This window comes from Loxodonta africana, chromosome 4 (assembly GCF_030014295.1).
Source record: "Loxodonta africana isolate mLoxAfr1 chromosome 4, mLoxAfr1.hap2, whole genome shotgun sequence".
Taxonomy (NCBI): domain Eukaryota; kingdom Metazoa; phylum Chordata; class Mammalia; order Proboscidea; family Elephantidae; genus Loxodonta; species Loxodonta africana.
Window position 1 is genome coordinate 164,206,582 of NC_087345.1, and position 21,358 is coordinate 164,227,939.

Genomic DNA, 21,358 nt, shown 5'->3' on the forward strand with positions numbered 1-21,358 from the left:
GCTTTCCCTATTTGAGTTGATATCAGGATGTTCTGTTTTGTGACCTTGTATTGTGCTGGTATCTGATATTATTGGTCATCTGACCAAACAATCTCCTTTAGCATTTCTTGTATCCTTGGTTTGGTTTTTGCAAATTCTCTAAACTTGTGTTTATCTGTAAATATCTTAATTTCTCCTTCATATTTCAGAGAGAGTTTTGCTGGATATATGATCCTTGGTTGGCAGTTTTTCTCCTTCAGTGCTCTGTATACGTCGTCCCATTCCCTTCTTGCCTGCATGGTTTCTGCTGAGTAGTCTGAACTTATTCTTATTGATTCTCCCTTGAAGGAAACCTTTCTTTTCTCTCTGGCTGCTTTTAAAATTTTCTGTTTATCTTTGGTTTTGGCAAGTTTGATGATAATATGTCTTGGTGTTTTTCTTTTTGGATCAATCTTAAATGGGGTTCGATGAGCATCTTGGATAGATATCCTTTCGTCTTTCATGATGTCAGGGAAGTTTTGTGTCAGGAGTTCTTCAACTATTTTCTCTGTGTTTTCTGACCCCCCTCCCTGTTCTGGGACTCCAATCACTCACAAGTTATCCTTCTTGCTAGAGTCCCACGTGATTCTTAGGGTTTCTTCATTTTTTTAAATTCTTTTATCTGATTTTTTTTCAGCTATGATGGTGTTGATTCCCTGGTCCTCCAGATGTCCCAGTCTACATTCTAATTGCTTGAGTCTGCTCCTCTAACTTCCTATTGTGTTGTCTAATTCTGTAATTTTATTGTTAATCTTTTGGATTTCTACATGCTGTCTCTCTATGGATTCTTGCAACTTATTAATTTTTCCACTATGTTCTTGAATAATCTTTTTGAGTTCTTCAACAGTTTTATCAGTGTGTTCCTTGGCTTTTTCTGCAGTTAGCCTAATTTCATTTGTGATGTCTTTAAGCATTCTGTAAATTAGTTTTTTGTATTCTGTATCCGATAATTGCAGGATTGTATCTTCATTTGGGAAAGATTTTGATTCTTTTGTTTGGGGGGTTGGAGAAGCTGTCATGGTCTGCTTCTTTATGTGGTTTGATATGGACTGCTGTCTCCGAGCCATCACTGGGAAACTAATTTTTCCAGAAAATCCGCTAAAAAAAAAATGCAGTCAGATCCCTATCAGAGTTCTCCCTCTGGCTCAGGCTATTCGGATGTTAATGGAGCCGCCTGGGGAGGGTGGGGGAGGGATCAGAGAGCTAGGAGTGTAGCACCTCAGAATATAGCCAGAGTTGTTTGTCTTACTTGGAATGACTCTTATATCTGAGATTTCCGCGGGGCGCGTCGCCTATATGTACTGGCTGTGTGGAGATTCCCCCCCGGGGGTTCTGGCCCGCTGGCGTCACGGTCAGATCCTCTGCTGTCAGTCCCACCCCCAAGGTTAAGGCTCCCCTACTGGGACGGTGTACTCCCGTCTCCAAAATCAGTCGCTGCCTCCCGGGGACTCCCTGTCCCGCCAGCCCTGCCGCGCACTGCTCCCGCGAACCGGGTGGGGTAGGGTCCCCCCCCGGGGTCAGCTCAGGAGAGCGGAGCAGGTCCCCGCACCTGAGTCGTGGTTGCGCGTCCCGGCTGGGGCGCCGCTCTCCCCGTTCCAAGACCAGCCACTGCCTCCCAGGGACTTCTTCCACCGGCTGCTCCGCCACACCGCCCGCGCAAACCGGCTGGGCCCACGAGAACCGGTTGGGACCGTCCCGGGGTCAATTCAGGGAAATGTAGCTGATCCCCGCGCTCACGCCCCGCCCGCGCCCGCCAGAATCCCGGCGGGACGGCTCCCCAGCTGGGATGCTGCTCTCCCGGCTCCAAGACCAGTCACTTCCTCCCGGGGACTTCGCCCTCCGGCGGGCCGTGCCGTTCACGCGAACTAGGTGGGAGCCTCCCACACGAATGGCTGGGCCCCCCCCGGGGTCAATTCAGAGGAATGTAGTTGGTCCCCGCGCTCACGCCCCGCCCACGCCCACAAAAATCCTGGCGGGACGGCTCCCCGGCTGGGACGCTGCTCTCCCCGCTCCAAGACCAGTCACTTCCTCCCGGGGACTTCTCCCTCTGGTGCGCCGTGCCGCGCCGCTGTAGCGAACTGGGTGGGCCCGCCTGCACGAATGACTGGGCCCCCCCTGGGGTCAATTCGGGGAAATATAGCTGGTCCCTGCGGTCATGCCAAGCCCTCTCCCCGCCAAACTCCTGGCGGGACGGCTCCCCAGCTGGGACGCTGCTCTCCCCGCTCCAACACCAGTCACTGCCTCCCGGGGACTTCTCCCACCAGCTGCGCCACCACTCCGCCCGCGCCAACTGGCTGGGCTCCCTCCCGGGATGAGTTCGGGGGCTAGGTCTGGACCCCTTGTCTGTGCCGTCTGCCCCCCTGGGCTCTGCCCCAAATCGGGCTCCGAAGGTCACCTGCCTGGTACGCTGGCTTCTGGCTCTGAAAACAATCGCTGTCTCCCCATATTTGTTCATTCTCCATCTCTAAATCTGTGTTTGTTGTTCAGAGTTCGTAGATTGTTATGTATGTGATAGATTCACTTGTTTTTCCGAGTCTTTGTTGCAAGAGGGATCCGCGGTAGCGTCCACCTAGTCCGCCATCTTGGCCCCGCCTCCTCATTTAATCTTTTGAAACATCAGTTTCTGCATTTATACAATAATCTGGGGAAATAATCTCTAGATTTCATTTCGCTAATAAAATTGCCTATTCTGTTTTTTGGGAAAACACCTAGAGCATAGACAAAGTTTATAAATAAGAATGAAAATATTGAGTCTTTAACTAGAGTCTCAGTAACTGGAAATCAGAAACTACCTGTGTAGCTACATGGTTATAGGCAGAAGTCAGACAGTTTTTTTTTTTTTATTAAATATCCCATTTTACTATAGATCGTTTCTATTTAAAAATGTAATGAAATGAAGTAATAAATCTGAAGCCTTTTTAATCAAGTGCTAAACAAATTTGATTAAAATTGGCTCAGTGTTAGAGAACTATCTGTAAAAGAGCAGAAGGATGTTGGCCAGATTCGGCAGCAGATTTGGTGGTGGGGATCTAACATGACTTATTTGCTTTATTAGATTGCCTTGCTTTTTAAATTTGTTCTTAGAGGTTTTTTTTTTTTTTTAATGAATTTTTATTGTGCTTTCAGTGAAAGTTTACAAATCAGGTCAGTCTCTCATATAAAAATTTACATACACCTTGCTATATACTCTTAATTGCTCTCCCCCCAATGAGACAGCACAATTCTTTCCTCCACTTTCTCTCTTCGTGTCCATTCAGGTAGCTTCTGGCTGCCTCTGCCCTCTCATCTCCCCTCCAGACAGGAGATGCCAACATATTCCTTAGAGGTATTTTTGACACAATAGCATTTAATTGAGGTTAATTGGAACATGGAATAAGTTATACTTAAATTATGTTGTTGTTTTTGGGTGCCCTTGAGTAGATATTCAACTCATAGAGACCCCATGTGACACAGTACTACTGCACCACAAGGTTTTCTTGGCTGTAGTCTTTACAGAAGCAGATCGCCAGGTCTTTCTCCCACAGAGTAGCTGGGTGGGCTCGAATCGTCGACCTTTCAGTTAGCAGCCGAGCACTTAACCATTGTACCACCAGGACTCTTTAATTATGCTGGTATTTGTTTACTGACATAAGTAGCAGTAAAAATTACCAAAATAATTTATTCCATATATGCATTTTGGTGGGGGGGGAAGCCAAATAGCACAGTGGGAAGGGGACAGTATTTTGAACAGGGCTCAAAGTAGATGTTCATCTACAAAATGGACAGTATGTAGATTACAGTGCTTGTAAATTGTCTTCTTGCAACTTATGCAATGCTAAATTTAAGAATTTTGAAATATACACATTTTTGGAAACAATCTTTTGAGAAAAGATAACTTATCGAGCTCTCACCATATGTCTCTTTGAGTCTCTTTTTGTGCCTTATCTTACTTGACCTCACAGCTGCATGTGGCATTATTGGCCACTTCCTCCTTAAAACTCTTCCCTTCTTTGACTTCTGAGACTGGCTCTTTCTAGTTCTGCTTGTTCTTCTTGCCTCTTAAATATTATTGCCCTTGAGCTTCCATCCTCAGCCTTCTGTTCTTACTCTACCCACTTTAACCTACTTCTGTGGTTGAACTTACTGTTAACTCCCAAATCTAGATCTCTAATCTTGAGTTTTCTCCCAAGTGTTAGATCCGAATTCTCCAAGATATCACTCCTGGATTTCTCCAAACAACAACAAAAAACCAAACCCAGTGCTGTCAAGTCGATTCCAACTCATAGCAACCCTATAGGACAAAATAGAACTGCCCCATAGAGTTTCCAAGGAGCACCTGGCAGATTTGAACTGCCAACCCTTTGGTTAGCAGCCATAGCACTTAACCACTACGCCACCAGGATTTCTCCAGGCACCTTAAAATCAAAGCCCAAATGGAACCCACTGTCTTTTTCAATAACCTTCTGCTTTTCCCTCCACTAGTGAGAAGACCCCATGTGAGAACACAAATAAGTTTTAAAGCCACTTTTCAAGCTGAAGTGGCTCCCACACTCGTCTTCCTTTCTTTTCCACAGGTCCCAAAGGGGCGCTAACACTTACTTTGTCTCTGGGTTTTTGCTGTGGACTAGGACTCAATATCCTGTGGCCACCTCCCCAAAGTAAGCAAAATGTCATCTTTTTTTTTTTTTTTGAAAGAATTTTATCAGCAGACAGAGAGTATATTCTGAAAATAACACAACAGGAAGTGAAATAATTCATTAAGCGAATATTTACTGAGTGCCTACACTGTGCCAGGTGCTGGGGAATACCATGGGAGCAAAAATGAATATTGTCCCTCTTTTCGTTGACCTTGAAGTCTGAGGGGAAGGAGTGTGTGGAGACCTTAAGCAAACAATCACACAAATACATGTGAAATTCCAACTGTGACAAGTATTATGAAGAAGTGGTTCAAGGCTGAGCATCTGTGATAGTGTGATTTAATCTAAGCAGGAAGCTTGTGAAAAGTTTCTTTAGGAAGCCTATCTTGAGCCAAGATCTGAAAGATAATGTGGTGGATTGATTGCAACAATTGTCCCAATTATTTCATTCCCTTTGCTATGTAGCTTTGCAACTCTTGCCTTTGGAAGAATCTATTTCATGACCCTTTCTATCTGGGCTGGCTTTGTGAATTTACCCAATAGGATGCAGAAGAAGTGATGTTGAGCCAATTCCAAACCCAGGTCTTAAGAGGCTTTGCACATGACTACTCACTCTCTTAAAATCCTGACACTGCCATATGCATAAACTGGTCTAGGCTGCTGGATATTAAGAGACACATGGCCCAGTCACTCCACCATTCTGACAACCAGACAACTACCAGGCATGTGGACGAGGCCACCCAAGACCAGCCAGGCCCTAGCTGACCTGCTAGGGGAGTTTATACTCATCAGCCAAGTCTGGCTCAGAACAGCTAAACCATCCGGCTGACCAGGGATGGATTATCCAAAAAGGTAAGCATGGTGCTTACCTTGCTTACCAGATCATCTGTAGTGAACAATTTCACATTTTTCATTACATCAAAGATTCTATTTCCAGGTGTGGCTGTCACCTGCCTCTCTTTTAAACCTACAGCACCTTCTTACAAAATCAAAACCTCTTTTTAAATTTAGAATCCCTGACAGGGGTGGATGACCCAGTAAACAAGGTGAGCACAGGCTTATTTGTGCTTACTTACTAAATTTGTAGTGAAATTTTTCACTACAGGTGATCTGGTAAGCAAGGTAAGCACGGTGCTTACCTTGCTTATTGGATAACCCATCCCTATGGACGACCCATGGATCTGTGTGAGTCATAGTCACTGTTTATTGTTTTAAGAGTTTTAGAGTGTTTATTACGCTGTAACAGCTAACTGATACCAGTGGGGAAAAAAAAAAAAAAACTGATACCAGTGAGCAGGGGCTAAAAAGGAAGAGAGCTTTGTGGACAGAGAAGACTGCAGTTGCAAACCTCTGTGTGAGGAGGGAGCATAGGCAAGTTCCTGGGCCACAGAGAAGATCCTTTTGGATGGGTCATAAATAGCTTGAGAAATGATGTGAACTGCCTCAAGGTAGGTAGGGACAGGACCAGATAGATAGGGCCTGGTAGACTGAGTCAAAGACTTTAGTCTTTATTCTAAGAGCAATGGGAAACCACAGAAGAGTTTTAAGCAGGAAGGATGCATAGGTATATTTGGATTTTGAAATTCTTCTGATGTTTGAAGAACAGATTCCATGGGGCCGGACTAAAAACTTGGACCCTGTTAGGAGGCTGTTGCAGTAACCAGACAAAAGACAATAATAGGATGGTGGTAGCAACAGGACTACAACCATGCCTAACTCCAGGACGCTCCTCGATCCACTCCCGGGTGTATGAGAGTGGCTATCCCTGGAGTTGTGCAGTGCATCCTTTGGGTGCTGAAGAGAATTGGATGGATTCCAGACGAATGTATGTGTTCCTTTTACCTTCTGTTCCACATTTTCTCCTTTCATAGCAGAATCCATCTACTGTGTCCCTGATCAAAGCATTCAGTAGTGGTAGCTGGGCACCATCTAGTTCTTCTAGTCTCAAAGTAAAGAGGCAGTGGTTCGTGGAGACAATTAGTCCTGTAGTCCAGTTCTTTCTCTGATTCTTGGGTTTCCTTCTTTCTCTTTTGTTCCAGAGGAATAGAGACTAATAGTTGTATTTTAGATGGCCACTTTTAAGGTTTTAAGACCTCAGGCGTTACTCACCATGCTGGAAGGTAAAACATAAACTTCAAGAACTATATTATGCCGCTTGACTGGATTGTCTAATGAGAAGATGACCGTAAGTCTGCAAACCAAGAGAGCTAATCCTGTGAGATGATTGGTTATGTCTAAATATTATCAGCATCTGTAGCCTCCCAACCCCAGTCCCAAAACATTGCCCAGTCTTGTGCTATCCTCACAATCATTGCTATGTTTGAGCCTATCGTTGCAGCCACTGTGTCAATCCTTCTCACCGAGGGTCTTCCTCTTTTTCCTGACCTTCTACCTTACTAAGCATGATGTCCTTCTCCAGGGTCTGGTCCCTCCTGATAACATGTCCTAACTACATGAGACAAAGTCTTGCCAGCATTGCTTCCAAGGAGCACTCTGGCTGTATTTTTTCCAAGACAGACTTGTTCATTCTTCTGGCAGTCCACAGTATATTCAATATTCTTCACCAACACTGCAATTCAAGGGCATCAATTCTTCTTCAGTCTTCCTCATTCAATGTCCAATTTTCACATGTATGTGAGGCAATTGAAAATATCATGGCTTGGGGCAGGTGCACCTTAGTTCTCAAAGCATTATCTTTGCTTTTCAACACTTTAAAGAGGTCTTTTGCAGCAGATTTGCCCAACGCAATGTGTCTTTTGATTTCTTGACTGCGTTTCCATGATTGTTGATTGTGGATCCAAGTCAAATGAAATCCTTGACAACTTTAATCTTTCTCCATTTATCATGATGTTGCTGATTGGTCCAGTTGTGAGGATTTTTGTTTTATGTTGAGGTGTAATTCAGACTGAAGGCTGTGGTCTTTGATCTTCATCTGTAAGTGCTTCCGGTCCTCTTTACCTTCAGCAAGGAATGTTGTGTCATCTACATAATGGCAGGTTATTAATGATTCTTCCTCCAATCCTGATGCTGCATTCTTCTTCATATAGTCAAGCTTCTCAGATTATTTGCTCAGCATAGAGATTGAGTAAGTATAGTGAAAGGGTATAACCCTTGCACACACTTTTCCTGATTTTAAACCACACAGTATCCCGTTGTTCTGTTCGAATGACTGCTTCTTTGTCTATGAACAGGTTCCACATGAGCACAATTAAGTGTTCTGGAATTTCCATTCTTCACAATGTTGTCCATAATTTGTTATGATTCTCACAGTCGAATGTCTTTGCATAGTCAATAGAACACAGGTAAACATCTTTCTGATATTCTCTGCTTTTAGCCACCATCCATCGGACATCAGCAATGATATCCCTTGTTCCATGTCCTCTCCTGAATCTGGCTTGAATTTCTGGCAGTTCCATGTTGATGTACTGCCGCAAGCACTTTTGAATTATCTTCAGCAAAATTTTACTTGCATGTGATATTAATGTTTGATATTAATTGTTTGATAATTTCTGCATTCTGTTGGATTATCTTTCTTTGAAATAAGAACAATTATGAATTTCTTCCAGTTGGCTGGCCAAGAGGCTGTCTTCCAAATTTCTTGGCATAGATGAGTGAGCACTTCCAGCACTGCATCCATTTTTTGAAACATCTCAGTTGGTATTCTGTCAATTCCTGGAGCCTTATTTTTTGCCAATGTCTTCAGTACAGCTTGGACCTCTTCCTTCAATACCATCGGTTCTTGATCATATGCTACCTCCCGAAATGGCTGAAAGTCGACCAATTCTTTTTGGTCCAGTCACTGTGTATTCCTTCCACCTTTTTTTGATGCTTCCTGTGTCATTCAATATTTTGCTCTTAGAATTCTTCAATATTACAACTTAAGGCTTGGATTTTTTCTTCATTTCTTTCAGCTTGAGAAATGCCAAGTATGTTCTTCCCTTTTGGTTTCCTAACTCCAAGTCATCGTACATTTCATTATAATGCTTTATTTTGCCTTCTTGAGCCACCCTTTAAAATCTGTTCAGCTCTTTTATTTCATCATTTGTTTCATTTGCTTTAGCTATTCTACATTCAAGAGTAAGTTTCAGGGTCTCTTCTGACCTGAATGTCAGGTTCTTTTCTGACATTCAGGTCTATTCTGACATCTTTTCTTTTTTTCCTGTCTTTTTAATGACCTCTTGCTTTCTTCATGTTTGATGTCCTTGATGTCATTCCACAACCCACCTGGTCTTCAGTCATGAGTGTTCAGTGCATCAGATCCATTCTTGAGTTTGTCTCTAAATTCAGGTGGGATAAATCAAGGTGGTATTTTGGTTCCTGTGAATTTGTTTTAATTTTCTTCAGCTTCAACTTGAAGTTGCATATGAGCAATTGATGATATGTTTGGCATTTGGCCCCTGGCCTTGTTCTGACTGATGATATTGAGATTTTCCATTGTGTCTTTCAGCAGATGTAGTCGATTCAATTCTTTTGTTTTCCATCTGGTGAGGTCCATGTGTATAGTCATTGTTTATGTTGTTGAAAAAGGTATTTGTGATGAATAGACCATTGGTCTTGCAAAATTCTATCATGCTATCTTCGACATCGTTTCTATCAGCAAGGTGATATTTTCCAGCTACTGATCCTTCTTCTTTTTTCCGAACTTTTTCATTCCAATCACCAGTAATTATCAATACATCTTGATTGCATGTTTGATCAGTTTCAGACTGCAGAAGTTTATAAAAATCTTCAAATTTCCTTTGGCATTAGTGGTTGGTGGGTAAATTTGAATAACAGTCATATTAACCAATCTTCCTTTTAGTCATATGGATATTATCCTATCACTGACAGCATTGTACTTCAGGATAGATTTCGAAATATTCTTTTGGTGATGACTGTGACACCATTCCTCTTCAAGTTGTCATTCCCAACATAGTAGACCATATGATTGTCTGATTCAAAATGACCAATACCGGTCCATTTCAGCACACTAATGCCTAGGATATCGATCTGTATGAATTCCATTTCATTTTTGGTGACATCTAGTTTTCCTAGATTCATACTTCATACATCCCATGCTTTGATTATTAATGAATGTTTCTAGCTGTTCTCATTTTGAGTTGTGCCACATTAGCAAATGAAGATTCCAAAAGCTTGACTCCATCCATATCATTCAGGTTGACTTTACTTTGAGAAGGGAGCTCTTTCCTGGTAGTATTTTGAGTGCCTTCCAACCCGAGCAGCTCACCTTCCAGCACTATATCAGACAATGTTCTACTGCTATTCAGAAGGTTTTCATCAGCCAGTTTTTCAGAAGTAGACCACCAGGTCCTTCATTCCTAGTCTGTCCTAATCTGGAAGCACCAGAGAAACCTGTCCACCATGGGTGACCCTGCTAGTATTTGAAATACCTGTGGCATAGCTTCCAGCATCACAGTAACGTGCAAGCCACCACAGTATGACAAACTGGCAGATGCATGGTGGCTTGTAGTTTTACATAACATTTGCCCATTCATCCTTTTTTCTTGTGTACAGCTTACTGACATCAGTTGCATTAGTTAAGCTGTGCAAACTTCACCCACATTTGGTGCCGCTTTTTTTTTTCTTTTCCATTACCATAAACAAAAAGTGACTGCTACCTAGGAAATATTTCCCTCTATTCCTTGCCTCCTCCCCACCCTCCCACCTAGTTGTTATTAGGTGCAATCCAGTCAATTTTGTCTCATAGTGCCCCCATGTGACAGAGTAGAACTACCCCACAGGGTTTTCTCCCATGGAGCCACTGAGTGGCTTTGAACCACCAATGTATCAGTTGGCAGTTGAGTGCTTAGCTGTTGTGTCACAGGGGCTCCTTCATCCCTGGTAACCACCAATAAACATTGATCTCTGTGTATTTACCTACTCTTGTCATTTCATAGAAGTGAACTCATACAATATTTGTCTTTTTCTGATTGACTTATTTCGCTCAGCATAAGGTTCTCATGTTCACCCATGTTGCAAGATGTTTTGGGAACTCATTTTTCTATATTGCTGAGTAGAGTATTCCATTGTATGCATGTACTGCATTTTGCTTATCCATTCATCTGTTGATGGGCACTTAAGTTGTTTCCATCTTGTTACTATTGTAAATAGTGCTGCAATGAACATAGGTGTGTACATGTCTGTTTGTGTCACTTCTGTTAGATCCCTAGGGTATATACCCAGAAGTGGGATTGCTGGGTCATATGGTAGTTGTATTTTTAGCTTTTGAGGAACCGCCACATTGTTTTCCGCAGTGGCTGTACTATTTTATATTCCTACCAGCAACGGATACGGATTCCAATTTCCCTACATCCTAGACAACATTTGTTATTTATTTGTTTATTTTCTTACTTAGCCAACCTAGTGGGAGTGAAATGGTATTTCATTGTGGTTTTGATTTGCATTTCTCTGATGGCTAATAATGTTAAGCATCTTTTTATGTGTTTGTTGGCCATTTGAATATTCTCTTTGTGAAGCGTCTCTTCATGTCATTTACCCATTTTTGATTAGATTGTCTTTTTGTTGTTAAGTTGTGGAAGTTTTATATATATTTTAGATATTAGACCCTTATTGGTTATATAGTTTCTGAAGATTTTTTTCCAGTGTGTCAGTTGTCTTTACTCTTTGTAGAAAGGAAGAATTTTTTACTTTAAAACTTTTCAAGTTGATTTTGGCATTACTCATCTGTTCTGTTCCAAATGGTTTAAAAATATTCATCATTCCTCTTGGATAATAAACAACAAAATACTGCTTTAGTTTTAGAACACAAAGAAAAATGTCTTTAGTTTCACTCTGAAGGTCTTTGGAAAAAATTTCTGTAACATTTAACATCATAAAAATTTGGAAACAAAGGATAAATCCAAATCTGGAAGGCAATTATCAGCAAACCACTAGATTCATTGCACACCTGTTAGAAGAACTGCTTGATACAATTACCAATGTTTTAATAATCTACAGAAACTTCTCAATCACAGCTAATAAAATATAATGATGTAGTGTCCAAAAGGTTTTCACAAAATGACATGGCATTTTATACCTGTGTTCTGCATATTTTTCAATCTTGGCAATTTCTTTGCAGTGGGGTGAATATTACTGCATATAGAATTAATACTATTGGAAGTATTCTTAAGTTTTAAAATGTCCTCACATCCTTGTCATCGTTAGGTCAGAAGTATGTGCTTGACATTGTTCATTTAAAATTCTTGCTCCTCCTTCTGACACTTAACTCTTAAGATGTTTCCTCCTATTGGCATTGCCTTCATTCACCTGGCCATCTGTTGTATTCAAATCAAGTCTGACTTACTATAGATGAGTTTAAGCCCCGAAACAAACCATACTGTGTTGCACCCAAGAGCTGGACTTTATTGAACCTGGCCTGAGGTATTTTCTGGGTGTGTATTATACATATTGACCACTAGTCTTCCACTCCGCCATCCATTGTCTCATCACATTTCTTTGAATAAGCTAGGAAACATTGAGTTCATTGCCAGTGCCCTGCAACATTTGTGTCTTTACTATTCCAAATATTTTCTTTCAAAATCCATAAATTTCAATACATATATTTTTCTTCCTTGATTATCCCTGAATCTCCAGTCTATCTAGTTCACAGAGGAGCTAGATTCATCAAGTGCCTTTAACAGTAAAACACTGTTTTAAAATAAAAAAAAATTCAGCTCTGAATTTCAGATACTCAAATTTCCAAATCTATCTGTTGTGTTTCATCACCAATTGTCTTAGTTACCTTGTGCTGCTATAACAGAAATAGCGCAAGTGGATGGCTTTAACAAACAGAAATTTATTCTCTCACAGTTTATGAGGCTGGAAGTCCGAATTCAGGGCGCTGGTTTAGGGGAAGTCTTTCTCTCTCTGTCAGCTCTGGGGGAAGGTCTTTGTCTCTTAAGCTTCTGTTTCCTGGTTCCTTGGAGATCTCCATGTGGCTTGGCATCAATCTTCCCCATCTCTTCTCCCAGCTGGCTGATTTAGTTTCTTTATATCTCAAAACAGATTGACTCAAGATACACTTAACACTAATCCTGACTCATTAACATAACAAAGACAACGCATTCCCAAGTGGGATTATAACCACAGGCATAAAAACAAAACAAAACAGAGACCTTTGCAGTCCAGCCGATTCTGACTCATAGTGACCCTATAAGACAGAGTAGAACTGTTCCATAGAGTTTCCACGGAGCGCGCCTGGTGGATTCAAACTGCCAACCTTTTGGTTAGCTGCTGTAGCACTTAACCACTACGCCACCAGCCATAGAGTTTAGGATTTACAACACATATTTTGGGGGGACACAGTTCAATCCGTAACAACAATTGATATTCAGGCCAACATTGTACTAATTTCAAGCAAAATTCAGTGCTTTCATGGTCTCTGAATTTTTCTATAGTTTAAAGCCAGAACCGTTAAACAGTGCAACGGTGAAGTGCATGGATGTTGGATCCAAACTGCCCAGGTTTGAATTCCAGCTCTGTGCTTATTGGCGGTGAGCTCTTGGGCAGATAGTTTAATCTCTTTTTGCTTCAATTCCTTCCTCTGTAAAAAGGAGGTAATAATGCATCTTAAGTTTGAATTGAGGATGAAATGAGAAAAGTCCTAGAACAGTTTGTAGTACATGGCGAGCAATAGATAAGTTGTTGTTGCAGTTACGTGCCATCCAGTTGATTCCGACTCATGGAGACCCCATATGACAGAGTAGAACTGCTCCAGAATTTTCTTGGCTACAGTCTTTGCAGAAGCAGATTACCAGGACTTTCTCCCAAGAAGCCACTGGGTGGTCTTGATAAGCCCAGCACTTAATGGTTTGTGCCAACAGGACTCCTTAATATGTAAGTACTAGATTTATTTCTAAAACCATATTTCAAACATAAAAATATGAATACTAAATTTAAAAAGAATAGCTTTTCGAGTTGCCGAGACCGTTTTGTACTTTGAAGACAATTTTTGTTTGATATCATCAGTCACTTACTTGAATGAATTTCAGACCATAGACAGGATCCTGGTTTTAAATTGCGTTAATTCTCCACCCTATTGATAGTAGCTGTACAATGATGAGTTCTTGGAGATAATAAAATGCTTGATTGTTCTATGCTACTGCTAGTTGGCCCTCTACCTGATGGGCAATGGGGTAGGGACAGAGAAGAAATATTTGGAAATTTTTGTGGAAAATATTAGAATTGTTTGTTTTGAAATAATTTTCAAAAATTAGAGTTACTAGTAAAGAAACTACAAGGAAAACTGAAGATTAAGAAGCCTGTGAGTCAAATATTGCCAAGCTCTGCTTGCGCCAACATGAGCCAACAAGTGTGTGCCTTTGGGTGAGCAGAACACTTGTCGGACAGGGCTGAATTGACTCAAGTGTTCAGTTACAACAAAGGGATCAGGGGCTTTCCTTGCTTTTGTTTTCTGCCTTGATGGAAATTAGCTATGTAAATGATTACAGAAAAAATAGAATCTTGCCTTATTTTCACACTTAGTTGATTTCCCATGTACTTTAGAAGTTCTCTCTGTTCCTGACCGCTACTCTTTTCTGTGAAGCTGAAGTAGCTCATGCCCTACTCACTTAAGCTCCCAATTCTGTTTACTTGTAATCCTGTGGGGTGTGTGTGTGTTTACATCTAGTCTTTTTTTTAATAACATTTTATTGTATTTTAGGTGAAAGTTTACACAGCAAATTAGGTTCCCATTGAACAATTTTTATATAAATTGTTCCATGACATTGGCTACATCTTTCACAATATGTCAGGATTGTCATTATTGCCGTTTTGTTTATTCCGTTTCCATTAACCTAGCTTCTCAGCCCCTCTGGAGCTTCTTAGTTTAGTTTTAGGGTTTCATGTAGATACTTGGTCTCATATAGATATTGTTTGGTCTCATATATATATTGTTTTTTATAAGCAAATCTATTATTTGGATGAAATGTGACCTCCGGGAGTGGCTTCAGTTCCGAGTTCAAAAGATATCTTAGGGCAACAGTCTGGAGAATTCCTGTAATCTGTTTCCCTATAGTCCAAAAACCAAACCTATTGCTGTCAAGTCGATTCCGGCTCATAGCAACGGTACGGGGTAGTTCAGTCCAATAAGTACAGGCTTTTTTAGGAATTTGAGTTTTGTTCTACATTCTTCTCCCATTTTATCCAGGACTGCCTATTGTGTCCCTGGTCAGAACAGGCAGGGGTGGTAGCCAGACATCATCTAGTCTTCCGGTCTCAGGCTAGATGAGGCCGTGTTTTGTGTGTGCTATCAGTCCTGTGAACTAGTTCCTTCTTTGAATTTTTGGTTTCCTTCATTCTCTTTTATTCCTATATCTAGTCTTTAAAAGGAAGGAAGTAGAAGCAGAGTTCACAATAAAAGTTTAGATCTCTTGAAAAGTAATTAAATATTTAAATGTATCAAAAAGCTTTAAAAAAAATTTTTTTTTTCATGTGCCTACAATGTGAGAAGTGCCAGGTGGTAGGGGAGTCACGATGAGAAATAAAACAAAATCTGCACCCAAGAGGCTCAGTCTGGTAAGGTACAGGCATCAGTGAACTGCTGCAAAACAAAGCCTTAAGGTGCCCAAAGATTTGTGAGCCAGACACAATGAGAGGACAGAGGAGAGAATGATTTCATACTTATTTTTAATTAGAAAAAAGACCTCTTCTAGCCTGACATGATAAAAGTATAAACATATAGCCCAAATATTTTTAAAGACAAATCATTGCCTTGACAATATAAGCATCCTAATAAACATTCTAGCAGAATCAAGAAAATTCCCCAGGGAGAATTTGCCATACTGCTCTATTTAGTTCTAGGATAAAGTTGAAATAACTTAAATGGTGTTGTACTGGTACAGGAGCCCTGTGGCACAGCAGTTAAAGCAATTGACTGCTAATCGAAAGATCGGTGGTTTGAAACCAGCTGAGGCTCCGTTGGAGAAAAGTGTGGCAGTCCACTTCCGTAGAGAGCCCACAGCCTTGGAAACCCTAGAGGTTGCTATGAGTCAGAATCAACTTGATGGGAGTGGTTGAGAGCTTAGCTGCTACCCAAAAGGTCAGTAGTTCGAATCCACCAGCTGCTCCTTGGAAACCCTATAGGGTGGTTGTACCCTGTCCTATAGGTTTGCTATGAGTCGGAATTGACTCAATGGCAACGGGTTTCGTTTTTTGTTTGGTACAGCACAGGTCAGAGAGCTAAAAAAATACAGAATAAGACTGGAAAACCTCCCCATTGGCCATGAAAGGATAACTTTCCAAATCAGTGTCTTAAGGCAACTGGTTAGTTATTTAAGAAAAAGGATTTCCAGCTTCACACTAGATGCCAAATTGATTCCAGGTGGATTATGGAACTAAATGTGAAAAGAAAATAAGAAAAAGGAAAAATTTATGGGATACAGAAAGTGTTTTCAAGCACGATACAAAAGATCAAAATCTTAAAATGGTAGAATTGAGTATGTAAAAATAAAAACAACACACATCAAAATGCATCATGAACAAAATTTAAAGGATAAACAGGAAAAAAATTTGCAACATGTGTTTTGTAAAAAAGATTTCTACAATTTAATAAGAAAGATAAATACACCAAAGAAAAGTGTATAAATACATATAGAACTCACAAGGAAAGAAATACAGATGGCAAAACAATATATGAAAACGTTAAACCTCACTAGCAGATCGAAGAAAAAAAATTATGGTGATGGGATGGTGAGAAACTGGACCTCTTACATGCCACTGGCATAAGAGAAACTGGAACTGAAATTTTAGAGGCACAATTTGGTAATATGTCTCAAGAGCCTTAAGTCCCCTTGGAGGGGCCAATTGTTTGTGTTCATCTACTGACCTAAACGTTGGTGGTTTGAACCCACCCAATGGCACCTAGGTAGAAAGGTGTGGTGATATGCTTCCATAATTATTGTTGTTGTTTTGTGCCATGGAGATTATCCCATGCAACAGTTCTACGCTATAAAGCATGGGGTCGCCAAGAGTCGGAAATGATTTGGTGGCAACAGGTTAGTTGGTTGGATCATAAATCTTAGGTCCACAAATTATTATATATTGTCGATGGAAGTTTAAATTGGTACAACCCACTCAGCAAATTCAACAATATCAATCAAAATTATAAATATGTATAGATACACACGATTCAGCAGTTTCAGTTCTAGGAATTTATCCAACTGACATTTATTCATATATACACAAAGACGTGTGCAAAGATTTTTATTTTAGCATTATGTTAAAGAGTGAAAGATTGGAAGCAACCTAAATGTCCCTCAAAAGAGACTGGCTGAACGCATTGAAGTACCTCTACAACACTAGCTCAGTTTTAAAATTAGATACAATTGTTTAATATAAATATAAATATAATGAAAAAAGCACCATTTAGTGGGGCAAGTTTTGAAAGCAATGTACACATTAAAATATAGATGTAAATATTAATATTTATAAAGACCAAAAAGATATATAGCAAAGTGTTAACAATGGCTGTCATATAGTGAGAACACTGGAATTTTTATTGTTTTTGGTCTCTTATGTTTTCTAAACATTCTTCAATAAGTATATAAGGAAAAAACCAAAAAAACCAAGCCCACTGCTATCAAGTTGATTTCTACTCATAGTGACCCTATAGGACAGGGTAAAACTGCTCCATGGGGTTTCTACGGCTGTAAGTCTTCACGGCAGCAGAGCGGCTAGTAGGTTTGAACAGCTGAGCTTTCAATCTGCAGCCAAACGCTTTAGCCAGTGCACCACCAAACCAAACCCAGTGCCGTCAAGTTGATTCAGACTCATATTGACCCTATAGGACAGAGTAGAACTGCCCCATAGAGTTTCCAGGAAGCACCTGGCACATTCAAACTGTCGACCCCAGGGCTCCTTATAATAGGAAAAATACACAATAACAGCAATTAATCGTATTGTAAAGAAAGGGACTAGGGGAAACGAGCACTCTAATAAAAGACGAGCCTAAGTGTCAATTAGCATATTGTCTCCAAACGGGAATTTAACAGTACTTATCAGAAGTCTTGTTATTTCACATGTTCTTTGAATGGGCAATTCCCTTCTTAGCAATTTATTCTAAGGAAATAATCAGGGTGATGTGTAAAAATGTAGCTGCAAAAATCTTCATGACATTGCTGCTTAAACAGAAAGAAACGGAGAAAATATCTACCAGTAAAAACCAGTAAAGGCAAGGTCAAATAAATAGCGGGACGCGTCCTCAGTGGAATGTTACAAAGCCATTAAAATGTTATTGTAATCACGTGAAAATATCTGGGATGTATTATTGAATGAAAAAAGCATTATGAAACAAATAAAATTCAGATAACATTTTTATAAACTTTATAGCTGATATAGCTATATTTCTATCTTTCTATATGTATGTATTTATAGATATTAAAAGATAAAAATTCTAACCAATAATAATAATAGTGGTTACCTCTGAGTAGTGAGATTTCAGGTGATTTTTATTTTATTTATTTGTATTTCCTAAAGTTTCTTCCATAAACATATATATACATACACACATGTGTTGTTAGGTGCCGTCGAGTCCATTCTGACTTATAGCAACCCCAGGTGACAGAGCAGAACTGCCCCATAGCGTTTTTTTGGCTGTAATCTTTTTTTTTTTTTTTTTAATGATTTTTATTGCGCTTAAAGTGAAAGTTTACAAATCAAGTCAGTCTCTCACATAAAAACTTATATACTCCTTACTACATACTCCCAATTACTCTCCCCTCAATGAGACAGCTTGCTCCCTCCTTCCACTCTCTTTTCGTGTCCATTTTGCCAGCTTCCAAGTCCCTCTACCCTCCCATCTCCCCTCCAGGCAGGAGATGCCAACATAGTTTCAAGTGTCCACCTGATCCAAGTAGCTCACTCCGCATCAGTATCCCTCTCCAACCCATTGTCCAGTCCAATCCATGTCTGACAAGTTGGCTTCGGAAATGGTTCCTGTCCTGGGCCAACGGAAGGTTTGGGGGTCATGACCACTGGGATCCTTCTAGCCTCAGTCAGACCATTTTCTGGTCTCTTTATGAGAATTTGGGGTCTGCATCCCACTGTTCTCCTGCTCCCTCAGGGGTTCTCTGTTGTGTTTCCTGTCAGGGCAGTCATCAGTTGTGACCGGGTACCATCTACTTCTTCTGGTCTCAGGATGATGTAGTCTCTGGTCCATGTAGCCCTTTCTGTCTCTTGGCCTTGTAATTACCTTGTGTCCTTGGTATTCTTCATTCTCCTTTAATCCAGTGGGTTGGGACTCATTGATGCATCTTAGATGGCTGTTTGCTCGGGTTTAAGACTCCAGATGCCACTCTTCAAAGTGGGATGCAGAATGTTTTCTTAATCTTGGCTGTAATCTTTATGGAAGCATCGCCAGGTCTTTCTCCCAAAGAGCCGCTGAGTGCGTTCTAACCAACAACGTTTTGGTTAGCAGCTGAGCACTGAACCATTACACCACCAGGTCTCCTGTACGTGTGTGTGTATATATATGTATATATATATATATATTTTATTTTGAAATAAAAAAACACTTTAAAAAAGGCACTCATTTTAAATAACAGTCATATTCAGTGATACACTATTGAGTTTGTATTAATTACATTAAAAAAAAAATTTGGTAGCAATACACACAACCAAACATCCATTCACAATTTCTGTATGCACAGTTCAATGACATTGGTTATATACTTCACATTGTGTCACTGTTCTCCCTATCTCTACCCATATCGTTTCATCATCATTAATCTAGGCTCTCTGTCCCTTAAAGTTCTGATCTATACTTTACATTAACTGTTGTCAATTTGAACTCATATAGATACTTCTTTAGAAGCATAGTGCTCAAAACGAGCAAACATTATTAATTGACCTAAACTGTTGTTTAGTTTTAGTTTAATGGTGACTTCATAGGATAGTTTTGGTTCAAGGTTTAAAGTTTATTTCTAGGCAGTAGATTTGGGGGTTCCCCCAGTCTTAATGGATCCATACAAATTTGAAGTTCCGTTGCTAGATTTTCCTCCTTTTGGTCAGGATACATCTATGGGATTCTCGATGAAAACATTCAGTAATGGTAGCTGGGCACTATCCATTTTTTCTGGTCTCATGGCAAAGGAGATAGGAGTTCATGGAGGTGGTTGGACCTGCAGACCGTTTCCTTCTCTGATTCCTGGTTCTCCTTCTTCCTCTGCCGCTCCACGTGAATAAAGACCAATTGTTGTATCTAGGTGGCCAGTGACAAGCTTTTAAGACTCGAGGTGTTACTCACTTCAAACCAAAAACATTAATACCACATGGCTTTTAGTTGTACCTAAGTAGTATCAACAAGTGCAGCCTTTTTTTTTTAGCTGTCGTTTTAGTTGTAAAATTATATAAAACTCTTTATTTTGCCCTTTTTTTCTGGTGTACAGCTTAGTGATAATTAGTAGCACATTTGTCAAGTTGTATAATCATTAGCATTTGTTAATGCCTATTTTTCCACTATTATAAAAAAAAAATTCACTACTTTTCAGAGAATGTTTTCTTCTCTCCTTCCTCCTCCCGCCCCTGGTAATCACTAGTAACCATTAACCATTAGTAACCATTAACCATTAGTAGTCTCTATATATTTACCTATTCTTGTCATTTCATATAAGTGAGGCCATACAATATTTGTCCTTTTGTGATTATTTATTTCTCTCAGCATGATGTCTTCAAGGTTCACCCACATTGTAACATGTACCATTTTTAAAGGCTGAGTAGTATCCTATTGTTGTACTAATTATTGTAATGTACAAATATGAAAAAGACATCTGTCACATGGTAAGGTAAAGAAAAAAACTGAAAGTCTCCTTCTACAGTGGTCCCTATTATCCACATACCACAGGTCAGTGAGATATTTCATTACATAAATTGTCTTTGATGAACCCTAAGAAAGATCTGCCTTACGAAAAATGTGAGAAGCCCCAGGGTGGCGCAAACGGTTAAGTGCTAGCCTACTTAATCTAAGGTTGGGAGTTCAAATCCACCCAGAGGTAAGTTAGAAGAAAGGCCTGGTGATCTGCTTGTGAAAGGTCACAACCATGAAAGCCCTATACTCTGACACACATGGAATTGCCATGAGTTGGAACTGACTCGACAGCAACTGCTATATTAAATTTTATGATTAGGGAATAATTTTATAGCAATGTTTGAATGTCAGTGCTCAATAATTGTTTACTTTTGTAGGTAATAAAAATAATCACACCTGTCTAGAACTGTTTACACTGCTCTCTTATGTACGTGTTCTTATTTTAATGCTCATAACAGCCCTGAAAGATAAGCAAGGTATTTTTACATACGAGGAAATTGAGGCTTCAAGATGTAAATGAACTTGCTGGAGGTCATCCAGCTGATAACTGGTGGACCTGGACTTGAACCCAGGTCTTCTGATGGGAGATAATCAACAGGGAGCAAATTCCATGCTCTTTTCACTGCACCATTTTGCTAACATTTAAAAATGTTAACTTCTTAGGTAATAGTTCAAACTCGACGTTACATTACCCCATTCCAATTTAGATCCCCACATGTCTGAAGGGCCTATAAAGGCAACTGAGTAACTCCATCACATTAGATTGGTACCCAGGAAAACTGTCCTATGCACAAAAAAGGAGCCCTTGTGGCACAGTGGTTAAAGTGCTTGGCTGCTAACCAAACGGTTGGCAGTTTGAATCCACCAGCCGTTCCATGGGAGAAAGCTGTGGCAGTTTGCTTCTGATTGGTAGCCTTGGAAA

The 21,358-nt window shown here is 40.2% G+C and overlaps 1 long non-coding RNA gene across 2 annotated transcripts in view; it reads left to right on the forward strand.

The window, feature by feature from the left end:
- The window catches only part of LOC111750849 (uncharacterized), a 65,693-nt gene that overhangs the window by 27,069 nt on the left and 17,266 nt on the right, over positions 1–21,358 (forward strand). The window contains exon 1 of one of the 2 annotated variants that reach the window (XR_010321960.1): positions 4,560–4,655. The exons of the other annotated variant lie outside the window; for it this stretch is intronic. This is a non-coding gene — a long non-coding RNA (uncharacterized LOC111750849). Of the gene's footprint in view, positions 1–4,559; positions 4,656–21,358 lie in introns of those variants that run through there. 2 annotated transcript variants of the gene reach the window in all.